The following is a 27863-nucleotide window of genomic DNA, read 5'->3' as shown; positions in this document are numbered from 1 at the left end:
CAGCTTGGCTTCTACTGGACACTTCTAAGTCCAGCACCCGTAGCAGCTGTCTGCAGATTGCTTTGTAGCTAATACTAGGTAGCTTCAGGAAGAGCAGAAGTGGTGGATGATCTTGGCTTGCCCTCCCAGGGGGTACGAGAGCCAGTGCACCAGGTGGACAGCTTCAGACCAAGTTGAAACACCATCCAACCACCTTCCCAAATGACATACTCAAAAGGGTAGACTCAGCGGACAACAGAGCCCCACTAAAGTAAGTCCTGCTTCAGAGGTGGGCCCCTGCACAGCTCATACTCCATAATGGTTGAAACCAGTCTTTGCAGCTAATGGGCCTAGAGGTAAAGCTCTCCTATTGGCATGCCAACATAAATCAAGGCTCAAATACAACAGGGGGTGGGTGTTCACAGTCCACACAGTGGGTATACGTAGGCTGCTTAACATAGGTGAATGGGGAGGCTGTGTCATTGGACCTTACAGGATACCTAGTATATTAGACTACTCTACGAAGCCCAGAAGATGTAGCACCTTTACCTAATACATAGAAACAAACAGAGGGAGGCTGACAAATGAGGAGACAAAGAAACATGTTCCAAATGAAAAAACAGAACTACAGAAGAAAACAAAAGAAACAAGCAATGTACCAGACACTAGTTATAAGGATGCTCAATGAACTTAGAAGAATAGATGAACTTAGAACTTCAATAGCATAAAAAGGAACATGGAAACCATAAAAAAAGAATTAGTCAGAAATGAAGCAAACTTACTGAAAAGAAGAACAATTTACAGGGAATCAACAATAGAGTAGATAAAGCTGATCATCAAATTAGTAATTTTGAATATAAGAAGCAAAAAAACACCCAATGAGAACAACAAAAAGAAAAAATAAGTTTAAAAAATGAGGATAGTGTAGGTAACCTTTGGGACCACATCATGGGGGTTCCAGAAGGAGAAGAGAGAGAGTAAGAAATTGAAAACTTATTTGAAAAAATGACAGAAAACTTCCCTAACCTGATAAAGGAAATAGATACAAGTCCAGGAAGCACAGAAAACTCCAAACAAGATAAACCAAATTAGGCCCACACAAAACACATCATAATTAAAATGCAAAAGATTAAAGACAAAGAGAATCTTAAAAACAGCAAGAGAAAAGCAGTTAGTTACCTATAAGGGAGCTCCCATAAGACTGTCAGCTGACTACCAAGAGAAACGTTGCAGCCGGTAGGGATTAGCAAAATATGTTCAAAGTGACACAAAGCAAAGACCTACAACAAAGATTACCCAGCAAATATATCATATTTTTTTTAGAATGGAAAGACATATATAACTTCCTGTACAAGAAAAAGCTAAAAGAATTCATCATCACCAAAACACTATTACATGAAATGTTAAAGGGTCTTCTTGAAAAAGAAGATAAAAAAGATTAAAACTATGAAAAGTAAAATAACAATAAATACATATCAACAATCAAATCTAAAAAACAAAATTAACAAAGAAAAGACCATAAGTGGACTCATATACAGAGAACATTTTAACAGTTGCCATTTGGGAAGGGTGTTAGGGGGATGTGTGAAAAGGTGAATGGATTAAGAGGTACAAACTGGTAGGTATAGTCATGGGGTATGAAGTACAGCATAAGGAATATAGTCAATAACATTCTAATAACTATGTATGGTGTTAGATGGGTATAAAATTTATTGAGATAATCACTTAGTAAGTTATATAATGTATAATATTGTATGTCAAGAATATATGAAAAATAAAATGATTATTTTAATTTAAATATTTAACAAGTATTACACTTCATGAATTATGTTGTCCTGCACCTACAAATGTTGACCCAACATGATCCTTGGGCCACTAGTTTACAAAATTGGACCTGGTCCATTACCTTCATTTTATAGCTGAGAAAGGTGAAGGGATTAAGAAGCATAATATGGCAGTTACAAAATAGTCATAAGGATGTAATGTACAGCATAGAGAATATAGTCAGTAATATTGTAATTAACTATGATAATGTCAAAGGGGTATTAAACTTATCAGGGGGATCACTTTGTAAGTTATATAAATATCGAATCACTATGCTGTATACCTGAAACATATAATATTGACTGTCAACTCTAACTGAAAATAAATAAATAATTTTAAAAAGAATAATGACAATCCCTATTACACGTCAAGGGTTTCCGTACATTTATTTTGGTCAACATTTTTAAAAGTATAATTTGCATACAATATAATATACCTATTCTAAATGATGTATTGTGGATCCTTGGGCAATGAAACACCACCATGATCAAGCTGCAGAGCATTTCCACTTCCCCAAAAGTTCCCACCTGGCACCCAGCTGTCACCACACCCTTCACTAGCCAGCAAAGAGAACCACTAATTTGCTTTCTATCACAATAAATTGCTTACCTTTTCTAGAATATCATATAAATGGAGCCATACAGTTTGTTCTCTTCTGTGTCTGTTTTTTTTTCACTTAGCATAATGTTTTTCAGTTTCATCCACATTGTTTAATTCATTCATTTGTAATGCTAAGGCATAAACCATTGTATGAACAAACCCCAATTTGTTTATCTATTTTTCTCTGATGGAAATTTGAATGTTTCCTGTTTTGTGCTAATATGAAGAAAACTACTTTGAACATTCATGTGCAGATCTTTTGTGGACACATATTCATTTCTCCTCAGTAAATAACTAGGGGTATAATTGCTGAGTCAGATATGGTAAGTGCTCAGTAAACTTTAAATTTGAGTTTAGGTAGAATGTGTAGCATTGCTGGGATGCAGAAATCCTATTATATTTCCTCTAAATTTTTCCATGCTTTTTTCTAAGTTCTCACTGAAAGGCATAAGTGAATATCCCCTGGGTCACTGAGTTAGAATTTTCTTTTGGCAAGATATTGGGAATAAAAGGAACTAAAAGAGATCAGAGACAATTACAGAAATAAATAACTGAAGAGACAGCTAGCAAGTAACATTGTGTAGAAACTCCTTGAAGAGCCCTTTATGGGCATGTGACTTCTAAACAGTGCCAGTAAGGCCTCAATCCAGGTCAAACAGTATTCTCCCTCCTCATTGTACCTTCAACTATTCTTCTCACACTCCTGTATATCTGTTGTCAAAGGTAGTCTAACTAGAGATCTCAGTTTTGTTGAGAAAGGCTTTCAGTACAAGGAAGATGAATAAGATACTAAGAGAACTGCCAAATTTTGGATTTATCCCAGTGATCAGAGAGACATGAAAAGTATGTGTGAGGTGTCCTGCTTGTCCCAGAGGTGGAATCACAAGTGGGCTAAGGCCAGATAGTTCATTAAAACTGGACTCAACAATTTCTCTGAAGATTACTCTAAAAGAAATAGGTGTTCATAAAGTACTTATCACCTCTTTTTTTTTTTTTTCCTTAAAAACGAAATGCTAAAACCTTTAATCCAGAGAGAAGTCTTAGAAGTTTCAGGATGAGGTCACAGAATTGTTTCTCTCCAAGAGTATTTTAGGATGATAACCATCACTTTGGAGATGCTCCAGAATAATCCTCCCCAAAAGAGTAAATGCTAGATAATTCAATAATATCACCTAATTGGGAAAAAAAATCAATCTTTGTGTAATATTTGAGTTATGAGAATTTTTTTAAAAGAAGTTCAGGGTCTTGTTTTTGATTTATAAGAGCATTTTAGTAGTGTCAAAGGGGAAAAAGGCAAGGCATAGAAATGCTTGGCACACACACATATACTGTAATTCTCTATGTACTGTCCCAATGGCAGGCATTACTAATTGATCATAGTTTTTAAAAGGTAATTTTTTTCAGAGTTATTAAGTAGTCAACTGTACTATAATGGCCAGAATTTGCTTTTGATACCAAAATGTATCGGCCCTTCAGGAGAGTGAAAGAGAGAGAGAGAGACAGAAAGAGAGACAGAGTGAAAGGAGAGAGAGGGAGAGCTTATTTATTTTAATCTTAGGGAGTTTAATTAAGCAATTCAAATGATAATATTTCAGTGCTTTTAATTGTAGATAAATTATGATAAAAGGAAATGAAACAAGGTTTGAAATCTTTTCAACAAAATTAACATAATCTTGAAATATAGGGTAAATATCAATAGAAATGAGTACTGATGTATAATTTTTAAATAATATTTTTTATCAACTTAGTGTTATAAGTTGCTTTTGAAAAATATTTTCTGCAAATAATTACATTAAACCGACTGAAGACTTAGTCAGGAGCCCCCAAATTAAATATGCATTAAGAAGTGTTATAAAATTTATTAGATATTGCTAGTGATTTAACTTTAAAAACCAAAGTTTTTACTATTTATTCCTCATGAAAGATCTAGATTACTTTTGTTAAATATTTTTACCAGTTTTGCAAAATGAGTTAAATAAAAAGGGAGAATAGAATATGTTACCATTTGAAACTACTTATCTGCAAGAATGAAGATTCTCAATTCTCAGTACTTTGTCTTCCAAAACAAACTGTAGAAATAGGCTGCCTCTTCAGGGTGGTGTCTGCAGCTGTCATTCATAAGTTCCAAACAAAAACTCCTATACTTATCAGAAATACCCCCTCATCTTTCTCACTGGTCTTATAATTATATAAATGTTAGAAATCTTAAATTACAAAAAAAGCTTATATTAATAAAATATTATCTGTTTTATATATTGTGTTTCCAAATAGTATTCATGATGATTAAAAATACAGGCCCTGGGAGTGCACAACCTGGGTTTAAATCCTGGTCTTACTGTTGTTTAGCTTTGTGACCTCAGGCAATTCACTTTCCCACCTTCCCCTTGCCTCAAGTTTTTCATCTCTAAGTCAGGGATAATACTAATACTTACCTCATAGGGTTGTTGAGAGGATTAATAAGTTAATATTGGTGAAGTACTTAGAGCAGTGTCTAGAATATATATTTATACATCATATATAGCATATTAAATAGCATATATATATATATCTCATATCACATAAATATATGTACTATAAAAATATGATATAATAAGTGCTATATGAGGACCTGGTAAATAATATAAATGTCACTGGAAATAAAAACTTTTCTTTTAAAAGATTCTAAAACTCATTTCTTACCCTGTTAGTATTTAATTAGGCAATAATTATTTAAAATCAGATTATTCATTATTGATGCAATTCATGTTAACTAATCAGCTTTCATATTCTTAATTAAAATGACAGATAAAATTACCCATGATTTTATTCCCCTATAATAATTTTTAAAAATTTTAATCCTCACCTGAGGATAGGTTTATTGATTTTAGAGAAAGGGAGAGAGAGAGACAGAGAGAAAGAAACATCAACGTGAGAGAGAAACATTGATCTCTTGCCTCCCATATAAGTGCCAACTGAGGATCGAACCCACAAGCTAAGTGTGTGCCCTGACCGGGGATCAAACGTAACTCTTTGGTATACGGGGTGACACTCCAACCAACTGAGCCACCCAGCCAGGCCCCCCACAGTAAATTTTTAAAAATTGTTAATGAAGAACATTTCAAACTTTTAAAAAACATTTATACATAGTACTCTTCTTTAACAAAAATACAATACTGATTATTTAAGATAGTGGGACATTAACTCTATTTGGACAGTTTTTGTCAGTTTTGTTCCTGCTGTATTTCAGTGTCTAGAATGGTTACTGGTATGTAGTAGGTATTTAATAAATATTTATTCAATGGAAAATACTTGTTTCTAATTTAAAAGTTTTACTTAATGCATTTGAAGATATCTTTAAAGTGTTAAACATTTTCTTACAATATTACATAGTATTATTTTTAATGAGTCATTAACATTCCATCTTATTAGTATATACTTTCTTTGTCCACTACCCTATTTTTGGACATTTATGATCACTTTAATGACTTACATTTATAAACAAATACTGTGACAAGTACTTATAGAAAATATTTGGATTTACCTTTGATTATTTTCTTAGGGTAAAGACTGGAGGTAGCTGGCTAATTAATTATATGGAATTATAAGGATTATGATTCATTCAGCATTTATTTAGTAAGTATAGGATCTGGCAATAATAGGTTTACAAATGTGAATATACAAAACACTGTTTATTCTTGTATTGTTATTTATTTATTATTGTATTATTTTCCATATGAACAACTGTAAAGCTACTTTTGCCCACCTAATTACCAAATACCTAACCTGTGCTCTGGGGATACCATGAGGAAAAAAGCAAGTACAGTCCTGTCAAATAGATTTTCTAGTCTAATGCAGAGATTCATAATCTATGATCATGAGTCAAATACAGCCTAATGCCTTTTATTTAACTTTTAATAAATGAAGTTTTATTGGAACATAGACACACCTACTACTTTACGCATTGTCTATGATCTTACACTGTAATGGCAGAGCTGGATAGTTGTGATAGAGACTGTGTGCCCTGCAAACCTGAAAATATTTATTCTCTGGCTCATTACAGAAAAAGTTTGCCAACCTCTGATCTAGTAGGTTGTAATTTTGTAAAAATGTAACCCAGAAGATGTCTTCACATTAATAAGGCAAACATGTCTTAGATTTCACTTAATTTGTTTATTTTTTCTTAGGAAACTTTGTGTAAAGCAAGTCATTTTGAGCATGGCATACATGAGTAATCACCAAGTCTGAAATTAGTGAAATAAAAGCTATTGAAATTTACTTTAAATGAGACATGAGTAATATTAACTGAGCCTGTGTAATTGACTGAACCCTCAGCAGTTTTATTAAACTTTCCTTACATATTCATAAGGCTGAGAATCCTCAAATAACTAAGTTACTCATATGTTCAGCTGCCTGGAAATAAGACCTTAAAAATGCTGGAATTGTTGAAAGCAATAGTATGTCATTTTACACATGACACCATTTCATTAGTTCTGAAACTAACCAGCATTACCTTAATGACTTATGTAAACAGAAGTATCAGTTATTTTACTTTTTTTCCCCCCAGCACTGGCCTCACACAGTCACATAATAATTATTTGTCAAAGTCACATTGTTTGGTTACAACATATGAAAGCTTTTTAGACACTATAATGATGGCTCTTGAGTCATTTGATAACATTTAGAATAAGCCATAAAAGCCAATCTCTGAATGAACAGACCACTTTCATTGGCTTTTAGTGCTATTACTACTGTCATAAGTGGAAATTTGGCCTAATGCAAGTGATACTGCTGTGTCACACTATGAAAGTGTTGCTAGGCTTAATGGTTTGTTTCTTCTAATAAATATGTGGACAGGTATGGGAATGGTTCCACCTTCTTCCCAAGGGGCAGAACCTGATGCCACCACAGCTGATGGTTCACCTGAGAAGCAGGAAGTGATGTATTTAAAGATGGATGGAAAGTTGCTTAATGCTTTAGGCATGTCCTTATTTGTTACATAAATGCTTCTTAAGTTCTACCATGTGCCTGGTGCAGGAGATGAGAGGATGAGAAAAATGTGATTAAGATGGAACTCAACTTTAATCAGTGGTTAATGATTCAGCATCTGCTGGCCAGATTTTATTGGACCACTCATATTTTAAATTTTCATTGAGATATAACATATAAAATAAAGTACACAAATCTTGTGCATATATCAATTTATTTTTAAGTATATATTTATTGATTATGCTGTTACAGTAGCCCCAAGTATATTTTCCCTTTGCTCCCCTCTACCAACTAGTCCCCTTTCCTCCATCAGTTCCACCTCACTTAGTTCATCTCCATGGTTTGTTCATATAAGTCCTTTGGCTTCTCCCTTTCTTATACTATTCTTAATCCCCCCCATCATTTTTGTACCTACAAATCATACTTCTAATTTTTGCACCATACCCCCATTTCCACCCTTTCCCCCTCCCAGCTAATAATCCTCCAAATATTCCCCATATCTATGATTCTGTTCCTATTCTGGTTTGTTTTTGTTTTTATTTTTTAGATTCTGTTGTTGATAGTTGTGAGTTTGTCATTTTATTTTATTTTTTAATGTTTTTTATTGATTATATTGTTACAACAGTTCCAATTTTCTCCCCCTTGCTCCCCTCCACCCAACACCCCCCTCCCCCAGCAACCCCCCAAGTCCATACCCCTGGTTCATAAAAATTAACTATCCCCCTTCTCTCAAATATTAGGACCCTTTGTAATCTTGTAAAGGACAATGGGCGAAGGTCTCAAGCTCTTCTAGCTGCTTCAAACTGGACATGGTCGTCGTCCTACCTACCCTTGGGTCCAGAAAACCCTAATAAGAGTGGGGGTGTGGAGGGGAGGGTGGCCTTCCCACATGGGGAAGGATCGTGCAGCCTCCAGGTCAGTTGGCTGTCTCCGGTTTATTGTCATTTTAATGTTCATAGTTTTGATCTTCTTTTTCTTAAGTAAAAGTCCCTTTAACACTTCATATAATAATGGCTTGGTGTTGATGAACTCCTTTAGCTTTATCTTGTCTGGGAAGCACTTTAACTGCCCTTCCATTCTAAATCATAGCTTTGCTGGATAGAGTAATCTTGGTTGTAGGTCCTTGCTTTTCATCACTTTGAATACTCCTTGTCAGTAGATTCTTGCTTGCAAAGTTTCTTTTGAGAAGTCAGCTTATAGTTTTATAGAGACCCCTTTGTAGGTAACTCTCTTCTTTTCTCTTGCTGCTTTTAAGATTCTCTCTTTACTTTTAACTTTTGGCATTTTAATTATGATGTGTCTTGGTGTGGTTCTCTTCAGGTTGAGCTAGTTTGGGACTCTCTGTGCTTCCTGGACCTGAATATTTATTTTCTTTTCCAAGTTAGGAAAATTTTTCTTCATTGCTTTTTCACATGTTTTCGATTTCATGCCCTTCTTCTACTGGCATCCCTGTGATTCAGATGTTGACATGTTTCAAGTTGTCCCAGAGGTTTGTAAGCTTCTCCTCATCTTTTTCAATTCTTGTTTCTTCATTCTGTTCTGGTTGACTGTTATTTCTTCCTTATGTTCCAAATCGTTGATTTGAACCCTGCCTTCCTTCCCCTCACTATTGGTTTCATGTGAATTTTCTTTCGTTTCACTTAGCATAACCTTCATTTCTTCCCTTATGCATTCATCATGCTTAATCCTGTCTGTGAGGCCTGTGATCATCATTGTCACCAGTGTTTTGAACTCTGCATCTGTTAGGTTGGCTATCTCCTCATTGTTTAGTTCTCCTACTGGAACCTTGATCTGCTCCCTCTTTTTGGCCATACTTCTCTGCCTCCTCAACTTGACCTTTGTCTATCCACTACCCATCAAGATATGGAACACTTTCAGCACCCAAGACAGCTCCATTGTCCCTCCCAACCTCCACTTCTGGGAACCTTTTCTCCAGAGTAACTGCTCCTCTGACTTTTATTACTATAAATTATTTTTGTTTGTTCTTCATATAAATGAGATAATACAATATATATTTTTATATCTAACTTTATTTGTTCAGCATCATGTCTGTGATATTTATTTATGTATTTATATGTACCAGTAATTCATTCCTTTTATTGCTGTATTGTATGCTATTGCAGGAAACAATTTATTTACCCATTCTTTTGTTTGGTATATTGAGGCTGTTTCCAGTGACTGGCTGTTCTGAATAAACTACTTTGAACATGCTATGCATATTTTTGTGCATACAACATACACACTCACTTCTTTTTTTATTTTTATTTTTTATTTATTTTTAATGTGTTTTATTGCTTATAGTGTTACATTTGTCCCAATTTCCCTTCCCTCTGCTCCCCTCCACCCGGTGGCCCCCCTCCCTCCAGTTGTCCCCCTCTTTTAGTTCATGTCCATTGGTTGTGCATATAGTTCTTCTCAACCTCTCTCTGTCTGTTCCATTCCCTCCTACTATGCACCTTAATTCCTATATCATCTCCCTCCCTCTCCCCTTTCCCCCTCCCTGCTGACCTCCAGCCAATATGTTCCTCATACCTATAGTTCTTTTTCCACTCTCGTTGCCTATTTAGTTTGCCTTTGTTTCAATTCCCTAGCTTCTGTTGTTGTTTCTTGTGATACAGTTTTCAATTTAGTGTTCATAGTTTTGATCCTCCTTTTTCTAAACCAGTCTCTTTAACATCTCATATAATAGTGGTTTGGATCTAATGAACTCTTTCAGTTTTATTTTGTCCTGGAAACACTTTCTCTGCCCTTCTATTCTGAATGACAATTTCACTGGATAGAGTATTCGTGGTTGTAGGTTTTGGATTTTCATTACTTTGAATATTTCTTGCCAGTCCCTTCTTGCCTGCAGGGTCTCCCTTGAGAAGTCAGCTGATAGTCTAATTGGGACCCCTTTGTACATGATTCTTTTCTTCTCTCTTGCTGCTTTTAAGATTCTCTCTTTATCTTTAACTTTTGACATTTTGATTATAATGTGTCTTGGAGTGGTTCTCCCTGGGTCCAGTTTTTCTGGAACTCTCTGTGATTCCTGTACCTGTATGTCTATTTCCTTCCCCAAGTTTGGGAAGTTCTGCTTTATTATATTTTCACTTAATTTTTCAATTTCTAGTTCATCTTCTTCGCCCTCTGGCAAACCAATGATTCTTATGTTGGGCCTTTTATAGCTGTCCCAGAGGTTTCTGATCCTCTCATCATTTTCTTTGCTTCCTGTTTCCTCTCTCTGCACTGGTTGACTGTTTGTTCCTTCTCTGTGTTCTGGTTTGTTGATTTGAACCATCTGTCTCGTATGTGGTTTTGTTCCTTTCAGTATGAGTGTTTTTCAATTCTTTCTCATCGTTTTCCAGATCTTTTGTTAATTCTGTAAGCCACCTAATAACAATGGCCCTGAACTGAGCCTCTGACAGGTTTCTTATTTGTTCATCTGTCAGATTCTTCATCTGTTGCTTGGTGAGCTGCACCACCGGGATTTCTATAGTTGTCTGCCTCATTTTGACAGATGCGTTTTGTTTTCTTGGGCCGGCTATAGGGGGCAGTGCCTGTGTACTCGTCACAACCCAGTGACCGGCGGGGATCTGGCGCTGATCCTCAACCTTTTTCGCCGTGCTGTGGCCCTTTGTCGTCACTACCCAGTGACCGGCGGCAGTCCAGCAACCTTTCTCGCCACGCTGTGGTGCTTTGTCGTCACTGCCCAGTGACCAGTGGCGATCCGCAACCTATTTTGCAGTGCTGTGGCGCTTTGTGTGGGGGCGGGGGTCCAAGATGGATTCCTGCAGTTATTCCGCTAGGATACCGGAATCCATCCTCCCACCCTCTGGGCCTCACTGTTTGAAGTGATGTGGTGGCTGCTTTTCCCAGCGTTGGGGTCGCGAGCCGCAGGGGTTCGACTGCAGTCGGGATTGTTCTTCCTGCCGCTGTCCCTGGTGCTACCGCAAACAGCACCACCCACTTTCGCTCTTCTTACCTGCCCAAAGAGCGCCACTGGTTTATATCTTTTTACGTTGGGCTTCCGTGTAGTTTTATTTTCTGGAATTTCTAGTTATCTTTTGTTTTGAAGTAGTTGTATTCCTCTCTAGTTATAGAGGGAGACCGAGCGTGTCCCTCTAAGTCTCCATCTTGGCCAGAAGTCTACACACTCATTTCTGTTGGGCATAAACCTAGGAGCAGAATTTGGGATGGTAGAATGGGCATATTTTAACTTTAGGTAGATATGCTTATCATGTTTCCCAAATTGCTCCAATCTGTATATCTATTATTAGCATAGCACAGTTGCTCTGTGTTATTTTCAGTACTTGATATTGTCAGTAGCCCTGGCTGGTTTGGCTCAGTGGATTGAGCGTCGGCCTGCGAGCTAAGTGCCGCTGGTTCGATCTTCCAGTCAGGGCACTTCAGAGAAGGAAAACTCTGACTCCAAAAAACCTCCGCTGCCTTGCGGCATACCTCTTCAGGGGAAAGGCTAAGGGAGTAAACCCCGACAGAAAATCCGGAGCTGGAGTCCCTAAGGCGGTTTGATGTTGTAGTCAACACCGGCAACTCCTGCGGCGCACCTGAAGCCAAGCTGTATTGACTCCGTCTTTCCCTTGGACCCTTCAGCTGCGAAGAGAGGGGGGGTCTGCTGCATGGGCAACAGCGGACCCTCCATATCACTCTTAAGAAGCTATACCATCGTCTCTCGAGATGGACGGCTGCCGACGATATTGTCAGTGGTAATGATTTTGATAGATAAATGTCTTTATATTCTGCATGTACAGAAAATCCAAGAATAATATACTTGTCTTTGGAATATGTTTTCTATGTCCACTTGAGCATGTGTGGAGAATATGACAGGCCATGGGAAAATAGTGAGAATACAAGTGTTGAAATCAGAGGGATTTAGGTTGACATCTCTACCTCTACCAATTAATATATGAGTGGCTTGGTAAAGTTATGTTTTCTATGCCTCAGATTCTGCTTCTGCATAGCATAAAAAAATCACAAATAAAAGGGTTGTTATAAAGACAAATGAAATAACATGTAAAGTAACAGGCTAGTGTCTGGCACATAGATGAGGCTCAATAAAGAGTTCCTTTCTCCTCTTCCTAGCAAAAACAGCGAAGCTGCTCTGAGAAAATTTATTTATATAAGGATACCTATCTACTCTAATTTTCTACCTTGTCAAGCTTTCTCGCCTCCTTACTATCTTCTCAGTTGCCCAAGCCAGACTCTTGAATGTCCTCCTCCATTCTTTCCTCTGCTTCTTCACTCCATGCAATAGTAATAACAATGAGTACTATTCCATTTTTTAAAATTTGGCTATGTGCCAAACACTGTGATAAATGCTTTACACATCATCTTTCATTAGAACCATAACAATTGCATATTATTCTTTCCATTTTACAGATAGGAAGAAACTGAGACTCTGAAAGATCAAATTATCCTTGATCACATATAAAGTGGGTGGTAGGACTAAGTATTTGACTCCAGTGTTCATTTGATTAACTACAGTTCTATACAGCAAACTTGTCAGAAAGTCCTCCTGACTTTACCTCCTACATATATTTGAATATACAATTTTACCTTCATCTCTTATTTTGCATGCAATTCTTGTGCCCCTTCTCAGGTTCACTTGACAATGTTCTGGCTAAATATTTCACCCCACCATTACCTTTACTGGTACCAGTAGTGAGCTCCCAATCCAGATAGAATTGGAGATGAAGGTTCAGATTTGCATGAGTCTCTTGCACCACATGCTGAATCCTATTTGCATTAAGTAGCTCCTCCATTTCTGCATTTACAGGAAATGAACACCATGGGGTGTGGAATGGAGTTTACTGAGTAGTTTCCAAGGGACTGGATGATGTAATCAACAGATAAATTCCTTGCTCCTTTTCTTTTTTTATGGGCTGCTCTAGAGTACTGTCTCTTCACATATACCTTCTCCAGAAGTCTCTTGAGCTTCACATTCCACCTGCCAATCCACCTGCTATATTATGATGTGATTCTTTGTGAAGTGGTGGCTAGCCTAGTAAGGGATAATATATTACATCACATTGCTTCTCAACCTCTCTTTCCAGGCTTAGTGCATTAGCTTCTTGGGGTTGCTATCAAAAAATTATAACTTTGGTGTCTTGGAACAACATAAATTTATTTTCTCAAGTTCTTAAAATCAGAAGTCTGAAATCAGTTTTATTGGAAAAATGTTAGGGTGTTGGCAGGGCTATATTCCCTTTGGAGGCTCCAGGAAAGCATCCATTCCTTGCTTCTTCTAGCTTCTGGTGGGTCCAGCATTTCTTAACAAGTGACTGCCTCACTCTCACCTCTGTCTCCATGTTTACAACACCCTTCCCATTTCTGTGTGTGTCCTATCTCCCTCTGTCTATCTCTTATAAATACACTTATGATTGAGTTTAAAGCCCACCTAGGTAATTCAAGTTCATATCTGCAGCTCAATGTCTTTAATAACATCTACAAAGGTCCTTCTCCCTTACAAGGTCATGTTTATATGTTCCAGGAATTAAGACCTGATACTTCTGGGTTGCCATTATTCAGCCTATTACACTTAATTATTTCTCCACCTTCACCACCCAGGGTAATGCACCTCTCAAATAAACCAACACATTTACCCTTGCCTCAAGCTCTGCTTTCTAAAGGAGCTGAATGAAGGCATTATCTTTGCATTAACTTAATTCCAGCCATTACTACTTTTTCCTGCAGCCAGGTGTCACATGCCCAAACTCACATTTAGTAATATCATTCCCTTGTTTGTATTTCTTCAAGGAAACCCCTCTAAGGGTTTTGTGTCAACATTTAAAATCTATGCTGATAAGAATGCATTCAAGCACTGTCTGATCTCTTCCATTGTCTCTCAAACTTTAATTTTAGACTCTCCTCAGTCTACTGGTTAAGATCACACAGTTCAAAGTTAAACCACATTTGCTGAATTCTGTCTTTACCATTTGCTAGCTGGGGAATCTTGAATGTGCCACTTAGCTTCTCTCAACCTTACCTCCTTTAGGGTCTCTCTCACAGTAACTGAGGTGATAAAATGAAACCATATATGTGCCTGGCACAGGGTAAAATTTCAAAAGGAAAGTTGCTCCAGTTATGTCAAATCAAATACAGAAATCTAAATGTTGAAAAATATTTTATGTGTCTAAGTATTTATCCGTAATGGTTCCTCTCCCTGAGGGATGCCCACCATCATTGCTCTTTGTTCCTGCCCCAGAAGTTAATTCTTTCTTTTCTTTCAGTTCAGTTAAAAAATTATCTTCTCTGCAAAGCTTTCCCTGACTCCAGTAATTGTTAAACATTTTTGCACAAGCAAGTCACCATGTACACCTTGTTTGAAAAGCAGGGTCTTTAGATCCATTCACAAAAATTCTAATTCATCATATCTTGGTGGGGGTGTCTCATTAAAAAGCTCTTTGGGTGATTCTAGTGTGGGTGGCCACTTAATCTACTTTAACACCCTTTTCACTGTACATAGGAAGTCCTGGCTTGGAATGGAAGCCCATCTCCGCACATACACCACCCAAGGAGATACGTTTTCCTACCAAATTCCCAAATGACCACATCTCCTATCCATGAAAACTAAATTTTGTAAATTATGTCATGTTACTTACACATGCTTATTATTTCCCATTCCTCTCTAACTAGACTTTAAAACCATCTATGATCCAGACTCTGATTTTCTCTGGCCTCAGCTCTTAGCATTTATCCTGGCTCATTCTACCTCACTGGCCTAAACATGGCAAGCAGCCTTGTGACTCAGACTTTTTGATTACTATTACCCAGGCTGGAAATTCTCTCCCTCTGGATATAAACAAGGCTCTTGCCTTCATTTTATTCTGATCCCTGCTAAGGTGTTGTTACCTAATCAGAGAGGCCTTCCTTGACTATCCTATTTATGTTCTGCCCTCTTCTACTCCTTAGCATTTTCATCACCAGACATACTAGATACTTATTTGTTTCTTGCCTGCCATTATCACTAAAATACAAATATCATGACTCTATTGTTTATTCCTTCTACATTCTCTAGAATAGTGTCTGGAAAAGAGCCATGTCCAGTAAATATTTGTAGAGTAAATGAATTTGCCAACATGGTCTCACCAATATAAAATTTACAAAGGAAGAAAAAGATGAATTCTATAACCATGGGATGTCTAAGATAGGCCAATCACTGAAATAAATTATGGTAATGATAAAATGGAGCAGTAGGCTAAAGGAGCAGTTGAATACATCCCAATCATCAAGTGTTTTGAGACTAGTGGATTGGGAACCTCAGCAGGATTCTCTCCATACCATGGCTTTTGGGGGGGATTAGTAGTTCCATCTTAGACTCTGTTATCTTGACACTGCCAGTAGCACTATAGGGCTGGATGTCTAAGCTGCGCTGTGGTGAAGATGCCTGTAAGTCAACTTTATTAGGAAGGAAAACACAGAAATAGATTTATGGAAGACTTGTAAAGCCAAGTAGTACTCTGATTAATTGCTTTTGGTTGGTCTATGTTTTCAATGCTCAATAATGGCAGAATGAATAGGGCATGGATTCATCAGAAGCTGAGACTGGACATTTACTGCTGAGATGGAGGGATATCATTATTCTTCTTGGGAACTATAGACATGTGCAAAGAACAAGGACCTTGGAGACAGGCAGATCAGAGTTCAAACTCCATATGTGTCCTTGTTACCTCACTGCAACAATGGGCATAATTGGGTAACCACCTTAGTACTGCTTACCCAGATGAAAGAGATTGCTGCTTGCATCAGGCTCTTCATGGCTATTATAATAAGAGCTGAGGTTTGGATGTATAAATTACAAGTGGGGGTTCAAGTTAGAATCTGGGTTTCATGTAGAGAAAGAGAAAATAAAGACCATGTGATACTAATTTCCTTAAAAAAAGAAAATATAAAAGGATCTAAGGCCAATATGGACAAATGTTAACATCTGTTATCTCTGGGTAGTGAGTAAGTAATATATATTTTTAAATGTGTAAAGTATCAAAAATCAACTAGTTAATATATGTGCTATAAATAAATTGCAAGACTATTCACTCTATTTCTGATCCCTGGTCTCTTGTCATCTCATCCTCAAAAAAAAAAAAAAAAAAAAAAAAAAGGACTCTACGTGTCTTGGGGTGACAGAGATACTGTCTAATGCCTTTTCAAAATTCTTGAAAGCTTGGTATTAAAACCCAATTATACTGTTTTTTTATGTGTACAACTCTTGAAACTATTACCATGTTCTAGTTAAAGTTCCATGAAAGCGAGGGTTGTGTTGTGCTTAATTTAGAGTTTTTATCTCAGTAGATGGACTTAATGAAAATTGACTTGCAGGAAAAGTGATAAGGCCAGGATATTTATACTCTTTAATCATCATAATTTATTTCCGTAACCCTGCTCTACAAGTATTTATAGAGTGAAATTCCTTGATTCCAAACAATAAACTATCAAAATTTGTATTTGACTTATCATACATTTTTTGCCAAACTGTATTAACTTTTCTGAAAACAAAATTGAAAACAAAAACAAAAAAGAATTCTTCGAAGAATGACAAGCACTAAGAGTAAATGAAATTGGGACAGCTAGCTGATCCATGTTTTTGAAGCTTTATTGTCATAATTAGGGTGAAACAGTGGTTCCAAATTACTTGTTTTTTACTAAGGAAAAGAATATTCCTGAAGTACTTTTACTTATATATATATAGAGAACACAAACAATACAAAAAAATTTTTTTACATACTTTAGTAATTAACATCTAGGGCATCTGGGGTTTGCACCCAGCTTCTCCACTTGCCATGTACTGGTCTCGGGCAAGTTACCTTATCTAGAGCTCAGTTTTTCATCTGTAAAGTGAAGATAATAACAGCAGCTATCTCATATCAATTTTGAGAAAATTCAGTGAATTAAAACATGTAAGTTCTCAGAACATTGCTGGGAAAATTGTAAGCATGCAATGTATGCACACTGTTTATTATTGTAACTAATAAATAGAGTTACTAATTTCTTCAAGCAGCATTCCTATATCCCTTCTTTGGTTTGACACAAAATCTTGAACACAGCTCTGTTTTTGTACTTGCCACAGTGTATTATGCCTGTTCTGTTTCTTTGGCCTTATCTCCCACTACACTTTGGGATTATCCTAAGGGGCAATACCCTTAGCATAGTGCTGGTAACATCAGGGGCTGAGAATGGCCAATCTTTGGCAAATATGCTATCATCCCCTCTGGTACTCATGGCAGTGATGCTAACCTTACCTCAGAATCATTTTTAACACAATGTTACTAGAAGCCTCTGAGAACAGATTAAAACTGAAGAGTTCAAGATGCAATATATACTTCCAGTTATAAAATATATGTCATAGGAAATATAGTAAATAATATTGGAATAAATCTATGGTGACAGATGCTAACTAGACTTATTTTGGGGATGATTTTGTAATGTATGTAACTATCATTTTGATGTACCTGAAATTAATAGGATATTGTATGTAAATTATGTGTCAATAGAAATATATAAAAATCACTGGGTTGTATCCTATAAATGGATTAATTCTACAGAATGTGAATTATATCTCAATAAAGCTTTTATATTAAAAAGATGCAATGTGTTTGTTACCCATAAAATAGATGACCATCAAATATTAAATAACATATATTTCCTTTTTCTTTATTATTTATTGTTTTAAAAATGTTAAAGACAATAATTAGAGCAGTTTAATGTTTACAACAATATTGAGAGGAGGTACAGAGATTTTCCATATACCCCCCACTGCTACATATGCACAGCTGCTTCTATTATAAACATCACTCAACAGGAAGGTAATTTTTTTTTTAAAGCAAGAATGAACCTAACCTTCTTCCAACACATATAGTGTGCAGCTCTTGTTCTTGGCTTCCTGGCAGAATGTAGGAATGTAACGCTTTCTGTTCTCTCATCCTTCACCTTTTACTTAAATTTTGTCCAATGTTTTATTTTTATTGTCATTCTTTTATTAACTTTTACCTATCATACACAAGATATAATTGTTTCAAAGATTAATAAACATTTATTTAATATTTATCTCTTTACTCAAGAAGGTAAACATTAATGTATAAAACACTATTATTTTATCATTTATTTTGCATATTTTAAACTATTCTTTTATTCCAGTAGCTCTCTGTAGCCACCTTATGACAAGAGGCACATGACTCCACATCTATGAATTCAAGTATTTTTTTATTATAAAATGAAGATAATAATAGCTATCTCATAGAGTTGTAAGAATTAAGATAATACACCTTATGGTTTTCTTTCATAATATTGAAACAATTGTATTTAACCAATTATTTGTGATATGTAATATTTACCTTACTATACTGGAGCCTTTAAGTGTTGATAATCTGCTTACTTTGTTCATTTGATAGTTCCAGCTTCAAGCACTGGGCCAGACATTGTTTGTCAATACTAACTATAGTAAGCATCACCCTGGAAGCATTTGCAAAATGGATTCAGGCTATGTGTGTCAGGCTCCTTTAGTTTGAGAAACATTGAGAAAAAAATGTTCATAAACTTGTGATTCTTTAATGTGAGAGTATTTTGTATCTGTATGTATTTTCATTTTTTGTAAGAGTAATTATTCTCTTTGAGCTATAAAGCATCTAATAATTTGACAAAATCAAAATTCATTTATAGTATGATAGCTTGTAAAATGTTCTTAATGATATACAAATGTTTAAAACATATACTTGTTGATGTATGTATATATCACATATCTGTCTCTTACATCTATCTACCTATCATCTATCTACCTATCTATCTATCTATCATCTATCTATCTATCTTCTATCTATCTTTCTATCCATAATTTTCCAAATAAAGGACAGAATACCTTGTCATGTTCACACAATAAAATTTAAATTTTTATAGCAGTTAAAAAAATTTTTTTTAATTTTTGATTTATTTAGTTTTTCTATTACTGTTGTCCCATTTTTTCCCCCATTTCTCCCCCTGACCCAGCCCACCTCTTCTCCCACAGTCAATCCCCATCCTGTTGTACATGTCCATGGGTTATCTATACTGGTTCATTTACCAAACCCTTCCCCTACTTACCCTCTACTCTTCCTCCCCTCTTCCCCCCTGGCAACTGTTAGTCTGTTCCTTATTTGTATGCCTCTGGTTCAATTTTGTTCATTTGTTTGTGTTGTTCATTAGTCTCCTGTGTTAGGTGATATCATATGGTATTTTTCTTTCTTTGCCTGGCTTATTTCACTAAGCATAATTCTCTCTAGTTCCATCCATGTTGTCACAAATGGTAGGAGTTTCTTCTTTTTTTCTGCTGCATAGTATTCCATTGTGTACCACAGTTTTTTGATCCACTCATCTACAGATGGGCACTTAGGCTGTTTCCAGCACTTGGCTATTGTAAACAGGGCTGCTATGAACATAGGGGTACATAAGTTCTTTTGAATTAGGGTTTTAGGGTTTTTTGGGTATAATCTTTGCAGTGGAATTGCTGGTTCAAAAGGCCATTCCATTTTTGGTTTTTTGAGGTAATTCCATACTGTTTTCCATAGTGGCTGCACCAGTCTGCATTCCCACCAACAGTGCATTAGGGTTCCCTTTTCTCCACATCCTCACCAGCACTTGTTTGTTGATTTGTTAAAATTTTCTGAAAGTAGAATTACCCTGGTGGATATTAATTCTCTATAATCAATTATTTCAAAATAAGCTTAGATTATTTAAAATCACATTGTAAGTTATAAAAGTGTTAAGTCACTATATTGTATACCTGCAATTAATATAATATTGTATACCAACTGTTCTTAAATTTTCAAAAAGATTCAAAATGGTCCAATAAAAAAAACTTGTAAGATTAATCAAAGATTTAAATGTTTATGTATTTGAAAGAAGTAAAGAATGTTTGTTGACAGTGTAATCACAGGACTAAATTTTTGTTTTTTGACAGAAAATATGTAGCTTATTATATGATGGTTGGGCAGAGGTTCAGTGTTAGCTACTCTGCCTGCCTGCCCCTTGCTTTATAGATTTCTGGAACTGTTCTGCTCATTTGTGTACCTTTTGTTCAGCAGTCCTTAATTTTTAAAATATTTTTGCTACAGAATATGGTGAGATATATGGATCCCTTCTCAAAATAATGTTTGAGATGCATAAAATTGAATTTTATAAGGAATTATAAGAAAACCAATTACATGCATTTATTAAAATAATTTAAAATTTTTGTTATAATAATATATGTGTATCTATATCAATCAATTAAATATGCTCTAGATATTGAATAATTAATAATGAGACAAGGATAAACAATATCTTGAGATATCAGTAATTATTGTAATATGAAAATATTCATGATTTCTATTATTCACAAAAGGACACTTTTTGTCAAGACTACTATTGACATATAATATTAGAGATTAGTGAAAATTAAACTCTGCTACAGTGATATAAAATGAAGTTAGCCTGGTTTTTGTCCACAAATAAGACATTTTTCTATGGATCTCTTCCTTTTCTTTCTAGTTTCTCTTTTTAACATAACACTGAACTTCACAGTAATGGAATTTTTTATATAACATTAGTATTCATTCAGAGAATCTTAAGCTAAAGGTAAAAAAAGATAAGTAAGTATCTTAACCTTACTGAAAAGAAAAAGCAGACTTTTTTTTGGAGCTTGGTTATATTAACTGTACCACTTCCTATTTAATTACTATTTATTTTGTGTTACACATTGAATGAGAAAGAGAGTTTTGGAGCTAGAGAAAGCAAGATTATTTAATGAAAGAGGAAGCACACAAACATAAAAAGATCAAGCTCCCACTCTGGAATAGGCATGTGAGTTTAAGAATGGTACTTTAGTCAACAGTAGAATAAAATTTTAATGTTTATCAACTTTTATTAAGGACACAGCTTGATTTTACAAAGGTGTTATGGTTTAATTTTTTTCATCTTAGTTTCTTTTTCTCAGTGCTTTAAAAATATCAGTTGTTCAAAATAATATTGCCTTAACATTTAACTCAGTTCATGGAATATTTTTTTCTTTAAAATGATAAATACATCACTCTATAGAATGAAAATTATATTAACTTTTTATACTACTCCTTATAAAACATTCTTTTTGCTAATGAGATCTGGTCACTTTAGTTCATTAATAGACCTTATAGTACAACATGAAGAGGCTTAGATTCAATTTTGTTTCAATTTGAAGATGTTTATAAGCACTCTTTGTTAGTTTCAGATGGTCAGTTTACAAGAAAGAAAACTGAAAAGTGACTGTGAGAAAAAAGGTAAATTAATAGTAGTAGTTATTATTGAGTGTTTAGTACTTTTCACTTATTATTGCTTATTCTGAAAGGTAGATTTAAGCTTCAAACAGCAGAAAATTTCAACTCAAACTGGCTTAGAAATGAGGTAACTAATTTTTTCCATGTCAATTTCAGAGACAGAATGGCTACAGAACTGATCAAATCAATGGCTCAACACTTGTAAGAACACACATTGTTTTTCCTTACTTTCTGTGTTGTTTTAGGTTAGGTGTGGAGCTTTATTATCAGTCTGCTTCCTTTTATGATAATAAGATGGCTTCCTATTTTCAGGCATCACATAAAGACTTGGCAGTGTCCAAAAGAGGAAATATTCTTTTTTTTAAAGTATATTTTATTGATTATGTTGTTACAGTAGTCCCAATTTTTCCCTTTTGCTCCCCTCTGCGCAGTAGCCCCTTTCCCTCCAGCAATCCCATCACCCTTAGTTCATGTTGATGGGTCATGCATATAAGTTCTTTGGCTTCACCCTTTCCTATATTATTCTTACCTTTCCCCTGTCTATTTTGTACCAACCAGTTATGCTTATTAATCCCTGCACCATTTCCCCATTTCTCCCCCTTCCCCCTCCCAGTTTATAACCTTCCAAATGATCCCCATATTTATGATTCTGTTCCCATTCTGGTTTTCTTAGTTGGATTCTGTTTCTATTTTTTTTTCAGTTGTTAAAGGTTGTGAGTTTGTTGTCATTTTAATTTCATAGTTTTGATCTTCTTTTTCTTAAGTAAGTCCCTTTGACATTTCACATAACAATGGCTTAGTGATGATGAACTCTTTTAGCTTTACCCTGTCTGGGAAGAAGTTTATAGGCCCTTTCATTCTAAATGATAGCTCTGCTGGATAGAGTAATTGTTGTAGGTCCTTGCTTTTTATCACTTTGAATACTTCTTGCTTGCAAAGTCCCTTCATGCTTGCAAAGTTTCTTTTGAGAAATCAGCTGATATTTTTATGGGAACTCCTTTGTAGGTAACTCTCTGCTTTTCTCTTGCTGCTTTTAAGCTTATCTTTTTCTCTTTCACCTTTAGCATTTTAATTATGATGTGCCTTGATGTGGTTCTCCTTGAGTCTCTTTGTGCTTCCTGGACTATACAGTCTATTTCCTTTGCCAAATCTGGGGAGTTTTCCTTCATTACTTTCTCACATAAGCTTTCAATTTTTTGCTTTTCCTCTTCTTCTGACACCCTTATGGTTTGGATGTTGGCACGTTTAAAATTGTCCCAGAGGCTCCTATGCCTCTCTTCATTTATTTAAATTCTTGTTTCTTCATTCTGTACTGCTTCACTGTTTCTGTTTTTTTCTTCCTTATGTTCTAAATCATTGATTTGAATCCTAGTTTTCTTCCCTCCACCATTGGCTTTGCGTGCATTTTTCTTTGTTTCATTTAGCATAGCCTTCACTTCTGCCCTAATGTGTTTGCCGTACTTAAGCATATCTGTCAAGCCTGTGAGCATGTTTATCGCTAGTGTTTTGAACTCTATGTCTGTTGGGTTGATTATATCTTTGTCTGTGAGGTTGGCTATCTCCTCGTCACTTCATTCTCCCACTGGAACCTTGATCTGTTCCCTCTTTACGGTCATACTTCTCTGTCTCCTCATCTTGACAGGTTCCTGTGTTTGTTTGCCTCTAAGACCAATTTTTAATTAGTAGTAAATACAAATTTAAATATAGCTAAGTGTGGTTCCAAAGACTTGGTTTTTGACTGCTTATTCTCAGTGACATATGTGCAGCAATAAAAATATCTAAAGTGCTGTATCTTTTTATAAATGATAAATATGTTGTGTTCTGATATTCCTGATGAACATAAATATAACAATCCTCAACAAAATACTTGCAAACCATATTCAGCAATATATTAAAGATATCATACACTATAATCGAGTGGGATTTATTAATGGAATGCAAGGTTGGTTCAATATTCACAAATAAAGTAATGTGATACACTACATAAAATGAGGGGTAAAAATAATATGATAATTTCAATAAATTCAGAGAAAGAATATGACAAAATCCATCATCCACCTTCAAAATAGGCATCTTGGGACCTCACATAGTTCTCCCAGAGTCTCTTTCACTCTTTAAAACACTCTGCAAAATATTTTGTTGGAATCGCCATCAGCTGCCCCACCATATTTTCCTAATCTCATTGATGGTCTGAAATCTCTTCCCTTTCAAAAGTGATTTTAGTTGTGGGAGAAGTGAGAAGTCACAGAACACCAAATCTGGGGTGTAGGGGGGCTGAGTTACCTGGGTGATTTGATGTTTTACAAAAAAATTCTGCATGAGAAGTGATTCATGAATGGGTGCATTGTCATGATGAAGCTGCCAATCACCAGTTGCCCATAGCTGCAGCCACTTTCATCATATTGCATTTCTCAACCAACAAAGAATATTGAAGCAGTATTCCTTATTAACTGTTTGGCCTCCTTGTTGTATTCTGGGGGCGCTGTTAAACAAATTTTGCCACAACACATTCCTTGACAAGATCCTGCATCAAAATCTCAGACACAATACTAGTTCTTTCAGTCATCCATCTTTGTTGATTGCAGCCCGTACACATTCAACATTCTCAGGTGTTTGGCTTTTTGCAGGCCTTCCAGAACATGGATTACTTTCAACAGATTCTTGACCACCTTTGAAATATTTGTGTCACACTTTTATTTGCACCTCACTCATTGCATCGTCTCCAAAAGCCTTCTGAAGTATCTGAATAGTTTCTGTGAAGGAATGTTCAAGCTTAATGCAAACTTTGATGCAGATTTGTTGCTCTACTCACTCAGTCATTTTGAATGTGACAGCCACACAGTACATATGCTCAACAACCCCTACTGAACAGTATAGTGAACTCATCATTGTTCATGCATGTGCATTCCAGTCCACTCTACTTGGTTGCCAGATTACATTGATGGTACAAAAACCATTCTCATTATATTAACAATGGCTGAACTTTTTCTGGACAGACCTCATATATAGTGCTCAGGAATAGAAAGAATTAACATTTTAAAATGTCCATACTTCCCAAAGCAATATACAGTTTCAATGCAATCACTATCACAACATCAGTGAGATTTTTCACAAAACTAGAACAAATAACTCTAAAGTTTGTATGGAACCACAAAAGATGCTAAATATATGAAGCAACCTTGAGAAAGAACAAATTTGGAGGTAACGTACTTCCTGATATGACACTATACTACAAAGCTATAGTAACCAAAAGAGCATCGGACTGGCATAAAAACAGATACATTGATCAATGGAACAAAATAGAGATCCCAGAAATAAATCCATGTTTGTCAGTTAATCTAGAATGGAGGAGGCAAGAATACACAATAGGATAAAGACAGTTTATTCAATAAATGATTGAAAAAAAGCTGCTTAGATACGTGCAAAAAATTGGAACTAGACCACATTCTCACACCCTATAGAAGAATAAACTCAAAATTGATTAAAGACTTAAACATAAAATCCCACACCATAAAACTTCTTGAAGGAAACATAGGCAGTAAACCCTCTGATATTGCTCTTAGCAATATTTTTTTCCTTATATATCTTCTCAGTCAAGGGAAACCAAAGAAAATATAAACAATGGGACTACATTAAGCTAAATAAATTTTGCATAGCAAATGAAGCCATCAACCAAATGAAAAGACAAATTACTGATTGGAAAAAGATATTTGCATGTGTGTGTGTGTGTGTGTGTGTGTGTGTGTGTATAGTAGTTAATATCAGAAACTTATAAAGAACACCTACAACTTAAAATAAACACCAAGCAGTTAAATTAAAGTGGGCAGAGACACCCTGACCTGACAAGTGTGGCTCAGTTAATTGGCCATCATCCAGCAAAGCAAAAGGGTTCTGGTCCAATTCCTAGTTAAGGCACATGCCTGGGTTGCGAATTTGGTCTCTGGTAGGGAAATGTAGAAGAGGCAACCAATGGATGCCTCTCTCTCACATCAATGTTTCTCACCCTCTCTTTTTCCCTCCCTCTCTCTCTAAAAGTAAATAAAATCTCTTAAAAACATGGGACCTGAGTAGACATTTCTCCAAAGAGGACATGTACATGGCTGATACATATATAAAAAGATGTCCAACATCAGTAATAATCAGAGAAATGCAAATTAAACCACAATGAGATATCACCTCACACTTGTCAGAATAGGTATCATCAATAAATAAACAAGTATTGGCAAGGATGTGTACACGGTTGGCAGGATTACAAATTAGTGCAGTCACTGTGGAAGTTTCTGAAAAAATTAAAAATAGAACTGTGATCCAGTAATCCCAGTTTTGAGTATTTATCTGACAAAATCCAAAATACTAATTTGACAATATATGTTTATTGCAGCATTATTTACAATAACCAAAATATGGAATTATCTTAAGTGTCAATTGATAGATAATTAGATAAAGACATTGTTGTACGTATATACAATAGTATTACTCAGTCATAAAAAAGAATTAAATCATATCATTTTTGAAAACTTGGGTGAATTTAGAGGGTCTTATGCTAAGTAAAATAAGTCAGACAGGGAAATATAAATACCATAAGATTTTACTTATGTGTGGAATCTAAAATAAATTAACAAAATGAAAATAAACCCATAGATCAGAGAACAACTAATGGTTGCTAGATGAGAAAGGGGTTGGAGGAGTTAGGTAGAAAAGGTAGAGGGATAAAGAAGTGCAGATTGGTAGTTACAAAATAGCCACAGGGATAAAAGTATAGATAAGGGAATATATTCAATAATATTGTGATAGCTCTGTATGATGTCAGGTGGATACTAGACTTATCAAGGATTACTTAATAAGTTATGTAAATGTCTAACTACTATGCTGTATACGTGAAAGTAATATAATATTGAATGTTAACTGTAATTTAAAAATAAATTTTAAAAATTAAAGTGAACATATGTACAATGGAATATAACTCACTCCAAAAAACAATGAAATCTTTCCATTTGCAACAACATGGATGGACCTAGAGAGTATTATGCTAATATAATAAGTCAGATAGAAAAAGATAAATACCATATGATTTTGCTTATGTGTGGAATCTAAAACAGAAAATAATAAATAAAACCGAAACAAACACAGATTCAGAGAACAAACTGATAGTTGCCAGATGAGAGGAAGGTTGAGAGGGCTGAGTGAAAAAGGAGAAAGGAATTAAGAAGTACCAATTGCTAGTTATAAAAAAAGAGTCATAGGGATGTAAAGTATAGCATAGAGAATACAGTCAATAATATTTTAATGACTATGTATGGTGTCAAGGATGATAATTTCACTTTGTAAGGTGTATACATATCTAATCATTATGTTGCAAACCTGAAACTAATATAATATCATATGTCAACTGTAATTAAAAAATAAATTAATAATATAAAAAGAAGAATATACAAAAACGTTTCATTTTTTGACAATATAAGGATTTCTTTTTATTGACTTCATTGGGAGACATTGGTTAATAAAATTATTTTATAAAACTGAATATGTCTTAATAAAATACATGCCCCTTACTTTATTTTCTCCTTGTTTCCTATACTTGTTCATTTTTTTTCATCTTTAGGGCAATAACAAAGCTAAACTATGTGTAAAAACAGAAGCAACTCTGACTTGTAAACCTCACAGCTTCTTTGGACACCATTTAAGATTGTGCTGATGTATGTATCAACGTGTTGGAGCTATCAATAGAATTCTAAATGTTTTATATCTTATAATCCATTCAAACCAGCAATATTTCTACTGATGGGGAAAGGGTGAAAGCTTTTCTTCACTTTATAAAATGGTGAAGATAAAATGAATGAGTTGTTTACACCTATTACTAAGCTTTGATTTTCCTTTTCCACAACCCTCCAAGTTGTAGCTTAAAACATGAGATGCTGTGAAACAATTTAAATGCTATTCTTCATTTTCCTCCCCAAACCTTCAAATAATTGTCTCACTAAGATACTAAAACAAATTTTAAACATGGTACTTTTCTTCTTATAACTACTGCTTCCAGAGCCTACCAGAAAATATGATGGACCTCATTTTAGTTAACCAAAGGCCAAGAAATACTCAGCTTCTCACACCTTGACAATATTTAACATACTTTTCCAAATAAGTTAGTTTTAAAAAATCATTTAGTTATTTACTCATACCAGGTGGAGTACAGTAGTCCATCACTATATCATGGTTCATTTATCACAGCCTCACAGTATCACAAAA

Source organism: Furipterus horrens, unplaced genomic scaffold, assembly GCF_987537825.1.
Source record: "Furipterus horrens unplaced genomic scaffold, mFurHor1.1.pri manual_scaffold_7, whole genome shotgun sequence".
In the NCBI taxonomy this organism is placed as follows: Eukaryota; Metazoa; Chordata; class Mammalia; order Chiroptera; family Furipteridae; genus Furipterus; species Furipterus horrens.
Note: the sequence above shows the minus strand (reverse complement) of the source record.